At 51.7% G+C, this 12,040-nt stretch overlaps 1 pseudogene; it reads left to right on the top strand.

The window, feature by feature from the left end:
* The first annotated feature begins 8,839 nt into the window (after nt 1-8,839).
* Nucleotides 8,840-12,033, top strand: LOC120373422 (annotated as a pseudogene).
* The last annotated feature ends 7 nt before the right edge of the window (nt 12,034-12,040 follow it).

The following is a 12,040-nucleotide window of genomic DNA, read 5'->3' as shown; positions in this document are numbered from 1 at the left end:
CAGGGAGGATGAGGCCCTGTTCCAGCAGCTGAGGTGTGAAAACCAAGGGAGGAGAAACTGGTTCTGTAATTGGCAAGCCATTCACAGTCTTTGTTTAATCCTGAGCTGATGGTGTCAAATTTGCAGATGAACTGGAGCTCAGCAGTTTCTCTTTGAAGTCTGGTCCTAAAGTTTTTTTGCTGCAGGATGGCCACCTTAAGATCTGCTATTGTGTGGCCAGGGAGGTTGAAGTGTTCTCCTACAGGTTTTTGTATATTGCCATTCCTAATGTCTGATTTGTGTCCATTTATCCTTTTCCTTAGAGACTGTCCAGTTTGGCCGATGTACATAGCAGAGGGGCATTGCTGGCATATGATGGCATATATTACATTGGTGGACGTGCAGGTGAATGAACCGGTGATGGTGTGGCTGATCTGGTTAGGTCCTGTGATGGTGTTGCTGGTGTAGATATGTGGGCAGAGTTGGCATCGAGGTTTGTTGCATGGATTGGTTCCTGAGCTAGAGTTACTATGGTGTGGTGTGCAGTTGCTGGTGAGAATATGCTTCAAGAAACTGCACCATCTACTCAGGACACTCCCTACACTACACCGGAACAAATCAACATACCTTAGAGCCCCGACCAGGGTTATTCTATCTACTACCCAAGATCCACAAACCCGGAAATCCTGGACGCCCCATCATCTCGGGCATTGGAACTCTCACTGAAGGACTGTCTGGATATGTAGACTCTCTACTCAGACCCTATGTTACCAGCACTCCCAGCTATCTCCGTGACACCACTGATTTCCTGAGGAAACTACAATGCATTGGTGACCTTCCAGAAAACACCATCCTAGCCACGATGGATGTAGAGGCTCTCTACACAAACATCCCACACACTGATGGAATACAAGCTGTCAGGAACAGTATCCCTGATGATGCCACATCACAACTGGTTGCTGAGCTCTGTGCCTTTATCCTCACACACAACAATTTCAAATTTAATGACAATATATATCTCCAGATCAGTGGCACCGCTATGGGCACCCACATGGCCCCACAATATGCCAATATTTTTATGGCCGACCTGGAACAACGCTTCCTCAGCTCTCGTCCACTCACGCCCCTTCTCTACCTACGCTACATTGATGACATCTTCATCATTTGGACCCATGGGAAGGAGACTCTGGAAAAATTCCACCACGATTTCAACGGCTTCCACCCCACCATCAACCTCAGCCTGGACCAATCTACACGGGAGGTCCACTTCCTAGACACCACGGTGCAAATAAGTGATGGTCACATTAACACCACCCTATACTGAAAACCTACCGACTGCTATGCCTACCTTCATGCCTCCAGCTTCCATCCCGGACACACCACAAGATCCATTGTCTACAGCCAAGCACTGAGGTACAACCGTATCTGCTCTAACCCCGCAGACAGAGACCAACACCTAGAAAATCTCCACCAAGCATTCTCAAGACTACAGTAGCCACACGAGGAAATAAGGAAACAGATCAGCAGAGCCAGACGTGTACCCAGAAGCCTCCTACTGCAAGACAAACCCAAGAAAGAAACCAACAGGACTCCACTGGCCATCACATACAGTCCCCAGCTAAAACCCCTCCAACGCATCATCAGGGATCTACAACCCATCCTGGACAATGATCCCGCACTTTCACAGGCCTTGGGTGGCAGGCCAGTCCTCGCCCACAGACAACCTGCCAACCTGAAGCATATTCTCACCAGCAACTGCACACCGCACCATAGTAACTCTAGCTCAGGAACCAATCCATGCAACAAACCTCGATGCCAACTCTGCCCACATATCTACACCAGCAACACCATCACAGGACCTAACCAGATCAGCCACACCATCACCGGTTCATTCACCTGCACGTCCACCAATGTAATATATGCCATCATATGCCAGCAATGCCCCTCTGCTATGTACATCGGCCAAACTGGACAGTCTCTAAGGAAAAGGATAAATGGACACAAATCAGATATTAGGAATGGCAATATACAAAAACCTGTAGGAGAACACTTCAACCTCCCTGGCCACACAATAGCAGATCTTAAGGTGGCCATCCTGCAGCAAAAAAACTTTAGGACCAGACTTCAAAGAGAAACTGCTGAGCTCCAGTTCATCTGCAAATTTGACACCATCAGCTCAGGATTAAACAAAGACTGTGAATGGCTTGCCAATTACAGAACCAGTTTCTCCTCCCTTGGTTTTCACACCTCAACTGCTAGAACAGGGCCTCATCCTCCCTGATTGATCTAACCTCGTTATCTCTAGCTCACTTCTTGCTTGCTTATATATACCTGCCCCTGGAAATTTCCACTACTTGCATCCAAAGAAGTGGGTATTCACCCACGAAAGCTCATGCTGCAAAACGTCTGTTAGTCTATAAGGTGCCACAGGATTCTTTGCTGCTTCTACAGAACCAGACTAACACGGCTACCCCTCTGATAATAGATCATAAAATATCAAAACTTAACATCCTGCCAGCATCATATGTGGAAATGCAATTTCAGGTAAAAGGTGTTACTTAGAATTGAGTCCTAGCTTCTAAGGCCAGAAGGGACCATTGTGAATATCTAGTCTGACCTCCTGTATAACACAGGCCAGAGACCTGCCCCCAAATAATTCCTAGAGCAGAGCTTTGAGAAACAAAATACAGTCTTGATTTAAAAATTGCTAGCGATGGAGAATCCACCCTGACCCTTGCTAATTTGTTCTGGTGGTTAATGAGTCTCACTGTTAAAAAATCATGCCTTATTCCCACTCTCAATTTGTCTAGCTTCAACTTCTAGGCAGTCTAGACCTTTCTCTGCTAGACTGAAGAGCCAATTATCAAATATTTATTCCCCAGATAGACACACACACACACACACACACACACACACACACACACACACACACACACACACACACACACACACACACACACACACACAGTAAGTCACCCCTTAACCTTTTTAAAATAGATTGAACTCTTTGAGTCTAACACTATAAGGCAGGTTCTTTAATCTTTCTCGTGGCTCTTCTCTGAACCCTCTCCAATTTTTCAACATCCATTTTGAACTGCGGGCACCAGAACCGGCCTCAGTATTCCAGTTGCAGTTGCACCAGTGCCAAATATAAAAGTAAAATAACCTCTCTGCTCCTAACTGAAATTCCCCTGTTTATGCATCCCAGGATCGCATTAGCTCTTTTGGCCACAGCATCGCACTGGGAGCTCATGTTCAGCTGAATTTCCACCACGACCCCCAAGTTGAGGCCTGAATGGTTGGACTCACTGTCCTGAAGTAATTTTATAGAAGGAAGAATAGAAAGAACAGGACTAGTAGCATTGCAAATAATTCTTTATGATATTTCTATAATAGTTTTCCTGTAAAATCCATCCAGAATGGATGATGGGTTGGAACTGTAGAAGTCATGAGTCTGAGCCCTGGTCTATACTATGAGTTTAGGTCAAATTTAGCAGCATTACATCAATTTAACTCTGCACCCGTCCACACAATGAAGCCTTTTTTTTTTTTTTTACTTAGACGGGCTCTTAAAATCGATTTCTGTACTCCTCCCCTGACGAAGGGATTAGCGCTGAAATCAACATCGCTGGGTCGAATTTGGGGTAGCGTGGACGCATTTTGACGGTATTGGCCTCCAGGAGCTATTGTGACCACTCTGGACAGCACTTTGAACTCAGATGCACTAGCCAGGTACACAGGAAAAGCCCCAGGAACTTTTGAATTTCATTTCCTGTTTGGCCAGCGTGGCGAACTCAGCAGCACTCAGCAGCACAGGTGACCATGCAGTCCCCACAGAATATTTCTACATTCCCCCTGTCATCTCCGTCCCTGAGGTTATCTGTAAGTGCTACTGGCACACACTATCTGCATTGAATCGTCATAGAATTAGAACAGAACAGTATGTATATGCTTGCTCTTTATAGCTTTACACACACAACACAATGGCGGTGAGTGAGAGTGATGAGACACCCATCCTAAAGAAGAGAGAAAAGTAAAAGGTGTATCAATCATAATAAGTAAAGTAACTGTGTGATGTCAATCATGTAATGCTGAGAACCAGTCTGTAAGAAAGAGAATAAAAGCAGCGGTCTGGGACTATACCAGGACGCCTCACTGCAGCCTTGTCTCGTCTCTGTTTCCCGATACAACAGTTATCGCAGATTAGAATGCAAAAAAAACGTACTTGCAATGATGTTTTCCGAGCTCATCAGTCACGCACTGATAGGGCACAGCGTAATGCATGGAGGTGTTCAATGACAGAGACCAGGAAAGAATTGCTGTGTTTGCTTAACAGCAAAAGTATCAGGCCTCACTGGCAATCCTGCCCGAGCCAGGCTGCTGTGTCAGCCTTGGGTGGGGGGTCATGACCGCTTTGTGAGCAGGAAGGCCATAGATATAGACATTGCATTAGGTAGCTTCTGTAGCTAGAAAAAACATTCCTGTGCATTCGACAAAGCCTGTGGCCAAAAAAGAGAAGCGGTGTAGTGGTTATCACATTCACCTAACACACGAAACGTCCCTGGTTCCAAACTGGGCGGAAACAGGCTACTGTTCCTTTTTCTGACTCCCCTCCTGCATTTTTAGTCCTAGAAGAGACCATGCTGTGAAATTTTACTTTGAATTATATCACTTGTGAGTTAAATAATATGGAAGCTCTCTCTCAGTTATGGTCCCGGGTTCCTTACCCTTTCAGCTGCTCTGATAAATTAACATTTTTGTTAGGGGCGGGGGGAAATTTTCATGAAGCCTTTCATAGGGACTAATGCTATGGGGGGAGGGATAGCTCAGTGGTTTGAGCATTTGCCTGCTAAACCCAGGGTTGAGAGTTCAGCCCTTGAGGGAGCCATTTAGGGAACTGGGGTAAAAAAAACAAAAACAAACAACTGTCTGGGGATTTGCCCTGCTTTGAGCAGGGGATTGGACTAGATGATCTCCTGAGGTCCCTTCCAACCCTGATATTCTATGCTATCCAGGACTCTAAATAATCTTAACATGGCCCATAGAGTGAAAACCTTCGGACTGGATTTGTCATTCCACAAGTTGAACTGCTCCTTACTACTGTCCAGGCTTCATGGGAGCTGGGGTAGGTGCGACCATGTGGTAATGCTGGCTGGGAGAGCAGCCTGAGGCAGAAGCCTCCAGCTCGCATGATAATCCAGGCAGGACTGAATCTCCATGAGATGAAACTTAAAAGAAGAGAATGACGTGGAGTCACTCCCATTTGGTGCTCTAAGAGGAGGATAGCCATGTCTGTCCAGGCAGCCTTGATTGACCTTCACCAAGGTCTGCCAGCTGAGTGGGACCTGAGCTGGTGGACAGAGCCCCAGACCAGCAGCAGGCTGAGCCACTCCCCCTGTTGACAGTCTGGGGCTCCGTACACCAGCCCACTGCCTGCCTGGGGTTCCAGGCAGGCAGCGGGTCTGGCGGATGGGACCCTGGAAAAAAGGCACAAAATGATTGTCTGCCATTGCTTTCACGGGGGGGGCTGATGACATGTACCCAGAACCACCCACGACAAAGTTTTTGTCCCATCAGGCATTGGGAGTTCAACCCAGAATTCCAATGGGCAGTGGAGACTGCAGGAACTGTGGGATAGCTACCCACACTGCAATACTCTGAAAGTCGACACTAGCTTTGGTACTGTGGATGCACTCCACCGAGTTAATGGTCTTAAGTGGGGACACACACAATCAACTGTATAAAATCAATTTCTAAAAAATTGACTTCTATAAATTCGACCTAATTTCGTAGTGTAGACATCCCGAGATGGTTCCACCACTCACGAGTAAAGCGATCGTCCCAAATCAATGCTGACAAAAGTTTCCTAGCACACCTGAAAGTTTGCATGCACTGGGCAGCTACATGTTAGAACGCAACCTTGAGGAATCATGGTAATGAACATAATGTTAAATGTGGCTTAGAACTCTGCGATTGTCTACTAGGAATAAAGACATGGCGTGTGTTAACACCGGGTAAAAATCACGTTAACACCAGCTAAAATCCTAGTTTAGTTTTAACACGTGTTAGCTGATTGAGGTAAACCCTAGGTTGATGTAAACTGGGCCTTGTCTACACCAGGATTGCAACCCATTAGGTAAGAGGTTAGAATCACACCTTAGCATGACATGGCCTCAGTGTAGACAAGAACGGTCATAGTTAACATCTTCTTTGCTTGTTAAAGGTTAACCACAACCTGTTGTCACAATGTTAAGCACAACAGTCTGGGTCTACACCATGTGCTAATTTGTGTTGAATGTGTTACCATGACTCCACGAGGCCGTGTTCTAACACAATGTAATTTTCCGGTGCAGACATGCTCTCAGGGTACAATACATGCATCAAAGGAAATGCAACCCAGTCTGCACTTTAGTGGCTTGGCAGCATCTCAGACAGAGCCCTTAGGATCCAAGCTGAGAGCGCTCAGCACCTCCCAGGATCAGACCTTTTGTCCTTCCAGATTCTTTAGTTTAATGTATGGGGGAGTGAGGGCGGATGGAGGTTGTTTCTGGAATCCGTCTTCATTCCTCTCTCCTCCCTGGGACACTCCCCAAGGGAAATCAGGAAGGCTTCTTTGTGTTATTGTGCAGCTGGCAAGAATCCTGGGGGCTGCCACTGCCCCCGCCCCCTGCCTCCTGAAAGCCCAGAGGGTGGGGAAATCAGGTTCGTTTCCATTTCAATGGCTGGGTGGAATGGAGTGAACTGCACTTCTTTGCAGGCTCTCAAGTGCGCTTTGTCAAGGCAATGGCAGTAAAACAGAGGCCATCTGAAAAAGGCCCCTATTGACAGGCTGCAAGGCGTGAACAATCTTCTCTGCCATAAAGGCACCAGCTCGCTGCATGGCCCATGGGAGACAAAGGGAATGAACCAGCCCAGAAAATGCTATTCACCCCTTTTACTTGCAGTGATTAAAACCCATATCCAACCCTGTCTCCCCTCTCCTCCTCCCCCCCCCCGCTAAACTCCTGGCCACTGCCACCCCTTACACACCAGCCCTGCAAACTCTCCGAGCAACAGACATGCTCACACTCTGTTCCCACATCCACAGCACGAAGTGGGCATTCACCCACGAAAGCTCATGCTGCAAAACATGTTAGTCTATAAGGTGCCACAGGATTCTTTGCTGCTTTAGCAATCCCCCAGACCACCACGGACCTCTCCACACCCAGAGTCACTTTCACACCTCTGCGTCTCTATCCCTCCCAACAAGCCCAGCCCTACTGCCCTCCCCACTCAGGTCCGTGGCAAGGCTGGCCAGGGACATTTCCCCAAACCGGGCATAAAAATAAATTGGCCTGAAGGTAAAACAACTTGTGCAGAGCAGTGGAACCCACCTAGAGCCAACTAGTGCCCTCCCCCCCCCCCACTAGTCAGTGCTCAATTTACAGTCCCCACCAGCACTGCCCGGTAACACACACTCCGAGCCTGGCTCACCACTGCCCTGCGGCTTGCACTTACCCTAGTGCAAAAGGCTGCCTCTGCCTGGCATTCTGCTTGGGCAGCATTTTGCACAGGCCTAAATGGCTGCGCAAGGCACAGAGCAAGGGAGGAACTGGGCCCTCCCAGTCCACTCTTCTGCCTCCTCCACACCAAGACAGGCAGCAACCATCCAAGCTGGCCTCTGCCGGCCTCTCCGCTCCAGAGGCTCCACCTTTGCTCTTCTTCTGGCCTCTGGAGCCTCACAGCAAATCCCCCTCTGCCTAACCCACACCAACCTCTGCCACTGGCACTGTGCAAAGGGGCCCTGAGCTGATGTTGGCTGCAGAAAGATTAGCCAGACAAGAATGTCCCCTGAGCAGAAGAGATCCATCTGCGGCATGACAAGATTGGCTGTGTGATTACTAGGGGGGGGAGGGGGGGGAGAGGAAGGTGTGAGTGAGCCCGTTTCTGCAGACTAGCAGGAACCTCTTCCTGCCCCATTTTGGGAAAGCCTGGAGACCACACTGGCAGCTGTAGGAACTGGAAGGCCGGGAGAGCAGAGGGGAAGGGGGCGGAGAGATGGAGGGGACTCTGGGACGGAGCTGCAACAGGAGAGGAAAGGGAACAATGGGTCTGCAACTGCCTGGAAGATGAATGGGAAAGATTTCCCCCGTCACTGGTGTGTGGGGTCCCCCCGCCCCTCACCCAGAGGGATGGTAGAAGCGCAGCGTCTGCACTTTGCACCGGGGATCTGACCGCGGAGTGCACCGGGACCGGGGGGGAACATGCACCCGGGGGCCTGACTGCACTGCAAAGTGGGGGCGTGCAACCGCGCACCCGACTGCACCGGTCAGCGGGGCGTGCAACCGAGCACCTGACTGCACCGTGCACCGGTCAGCGGGGCGTGCAACCGAGCACCTGACTGCACCGTGCACCGGATAGCGGGGAGTGCAACCGGGCACCTGACTGCACCGGTCACCAGGGCGTGCAACCGGGCACCTGACTGCACCGTGCACCGGTCAGCGGGGCGTGCAACCGAGCACCTGACTGCACCGTGCACCGGATAGCGGGGAGTGCAACCGGGCACCTGACTGCACCGTGCACCGGATAGCGGGGAGTGCAACCGAGCACCTGACTGCACCGGTCACCAGGGCGTGCAACCGGGCACCTGACTGCACCGTGCACCGGACAGCGGGGCGCGCAACCAGGGGCCTGACTGCGCCAGCCCAACGTGCCCTAGGACGGGGGAACCCGCCACCGGAACCAGCACTGGGCCCTTCGAGTCACCTGGGGACGGCCCCGCGCAGCAGGCGGCAGCTGTTGCCTGGCCCCGGGGTAGGAGCCCAGGCTGGAGGCGGAGCCGGGCGCTGGAGCGCATGGAGCCCGGGGCGCCGCTCGCTCCATGTGGCTGTTCCTGCCGCTGCTGCTGTGCTGGGGCCGCGCTGGCGGCGGCCCGGGGGAGCCCTGCTGGGAGGCGCTGCTCCGCTGCCAGGACGAGCCGGACTGCGGCTCCGCCTACAGCCAGTCGCAGGCGGCCTGCGAGCCGGTGCTGAGCTGGGCCGGGGCCGGAGGCGGGAGCCCCCGGCGACTGCCCCAGCCACTGCATCGGGGCGCTGGGGCGGCTGAACCGCAGCCGGAGCGGCCCGGCCCTGGAGCGCTGCGAGTGCGGGCAGGACGCGCGCTGCCGCCGGCTGAAGGCGGCCCTCGAGCCCTGCCTGCCCCGGCCTCGCGCAGCGGCCTGGGCTGCACGGCCGCCCGCTTCCGCTGCCAGCAGGAGCCCGCCTGCCGGGAGCCGCTGGACGCCTACTTGGCCCGCTGCGGGCAGCTCTTCAACGGGCGGCGCTGCTCGGCCGCCTGCCGGGCCGCCATGGGGCAGCTGCTGGCCGCGCCGGGGGGCCCCGCGCTGGAGCGCTGCGTCTGCGACGGGCCCGAGCGCCCCTTCTGCCAGGTGCTCAAGGCCAACATGGGCCGCCTGTGCTCCGCGCCGCCCGCCGAGCCGGGCCCGGACGAGGACTACCGGGACGAGGAGCGGCTCCTGCGGGAAGAGGACGAGGGGCCGGGCGCGGGCGGCGCCTGGGGGCGCTCCGGGGGCCGCTCCCGGGACGCGCCGGCCTGGCGCGCCCTGGCACTGGGGGCCCTGCTGCTGGGGCTCCGGCTCCTCTCCTGGCCCTAGGCCGGGCCGCTCGGAGCCTGGCCCGGGGATCGGAGCGGAGGGGCCCCCTAGCGTCGGAGGTGGAGCAGGGGTCCCGGCTGACACTCGGGGTCGCCAGCCACCCGGAGGGCCCCGTTCAGAGGCGCCTTTCCCGGCGCTGGGACTCCGGCTGCTTGTCCAGCGTTTCTCCACGGGCTGAGGTTCCCATAGGGGTTGGAGGGGCCGAGATGCGACCTTTTCCTTGGACCCCGACATCATTTGCTCTTTCACCGGAGGAGAGATGCGGCTGGTGACTAGTACCAGTGGAGCCCAGCCAGGGACTGGTCTGTTCTCTGTACTGATCACCTAAATTCTCAGCTGCAGGGGCGGAGCTAGTGTGAGGGGCACTAAAGGGATCCGAAAATGCTGTAATCCCCATTTTTGCTCTTGTGTGTGGTTCATACCTGTGGACACAGGTATTCACTCAGAGGGGGGCGCTTCATTCCAAACACTAGGGCTAACAGAAGCCAGGAAATCTTCAAACATCTGGTTACAAAGCACTGAATTGAGGATGGCCCCACACTGCCCCAGCTGTTCAGGGCTCATGAGTCAGGCTCCAAGAAATTGAGACTGGCTAGAAAAAATTGTGAGATTTAAAAAATGAGAAGTTATTTTTCTTTGCCTTTGGGTTTTAAGCCTTTCAAGGGTCGTATTTTTACACCCAGCCACAAGGGCTAGACATTTCCTTCATTAAAGAAATGAAAGTTTAGAGTCTTATGTGATGACAGTTTTAAGTACAGCACAAGACTTGCAATAGTTTTGCAATGAGTTGGCAATACTGTGTTGAGAAGAGAGCGTCTTGTCTAATGTTTAGAGCAGAAGATAAGGAATCTGGATGCTTGGATTCTATTTCTAGCATGTCACTGGGTGAATTTAAGCAAAATTACATAAATCACACACCAAGATTGAGAGTGGCTTTCAAAGCACATGGCAGCAAAACAGAGTTAGCAGAGGCCCATTTTCCAGACACAGGTTAGCAGTGTCCATAAGGCCTGGCCCTCTCTCTGCCTTAGTTTACCCCATTTGTGAAATGGGTTTAATAATAATAATTCCTATCTCACAGAGGTATTGGCAGAATGAACCAAAATAATTGACAAAGCCCTTGCTGGGATGATTTAGTTGGGATTGCTCCTGCTTTGAGCAGGAAGTTGGACTAGATGACCTCCTGAGGTCTCTTCCAACCCTGATGTTCTATGATTCTAATTACCTGGTTGATCCCCACTAGCAGCCTATGGCAAACCTGCTCTTGCAGCCTCCTAGTTGCTGGGACCCGCAGGGCATGAAGGGAGCTGATGGTGAGCAGCCCCTGACCCCTGTTGCGCCATCAGACCTAGGGAAATAGGGGAAAGAGGAATCCAATAGCTCAGGGTGAATGTGAGCATCGTTTTGCCATCCAAGCTGAGCACTTCACTTCTTATTTCCTCCTGCTCCCCTGAGTCCATAGCCTGGAAACTTATTGGTATAAATTAATTTTAGCAGAATTTTTATAACCCTGACAATAATTGTACAGTGATCATGCCAAGGCCTGCAGGTCTACATAGTAAACCTAGTCTCTGGTACCGTACACCCCCGTGTATGCCCACTGGGATTCTACTGCAAAGAGCTGTTTCTCTGTAGCATGCTTCTTCCTTGTAGGCCTTAGCTTTCCAATGACTTCAGATTGGACCCTGGGTGTACAAGTGATACTCTCCTGTGGCTCTCATCCTGATGTGCCAGAACAGGGACATCCAGCCATGCGGACCACTCCCCCAAGTGTGCTGGGAAGTCTTAGGGTTACACCTAACATCTATAGAAGCTCACAATTTGTTTTAACTAAAAACCGAATGCACTGAGTCTCAGAGCCTGGGTCAGTTGACTGAGGCTCCCAGGGCTCGGCTGTGGGGCTAAAAATAGCAATGTAGACCTTTGGGCTTGGGGTGGAGCCCATGCTCTGAGACCTACCTGCACTCACAGGCTTTTAGAACCCAAATGTCTACACTGCAATCTTCAGTTCCACCACCCAAGCCCTGGGAGCCAAAGTCAGCTGACCCAGGCCAGCCCCAGCCATCTGATGGGTCTTTTATTGCAGTGTAGACATATCCATAGACTCTAGAGCAGGCCATAGGCTTGAGCTGGTCCAAGGGTCACTCTCTGGTTACTCATGTTTTGGAGCTACTTAAAAAAACCATCTGCCCTCTCTTCTTGGTGCTCCATCACTTTTAATGCATGCAAAGCCACAGATCCTCAACTGCAACCAGACTTCGGCTAACCATTGTGAATATGTATATTGCTTGGAACGTCTTTTCCTGCACACATATTTTGTACAGAAAGTAGGGGGCCAACCTGAGGTTATTTAAGTTGTAAAATAAGCATAACCCTGTCACTGTAAAATCTTTACTTTTTTCTAATTCAACCTTAGAACATGTATTTTTG

The sequence above is a fragment of the Mauremys reevesii genome, linkage group 10 (genome assembly GCF_016161935.1).
Source record: "Mauremys reevesii isolate NIE-2019 linkage group 10, ASM1616193v1, whole genome shotgun sequence".
Classification (NCBI taxonomy): domain Eukaryota; kingdom Metazoa; phylum Chordata; order Testudines; family Geoemydidae; genus Mauremys; species Mauremys reevesii.
This window is presented reverse-complemented; position numbering and strand designations above follow the sequence as displayed.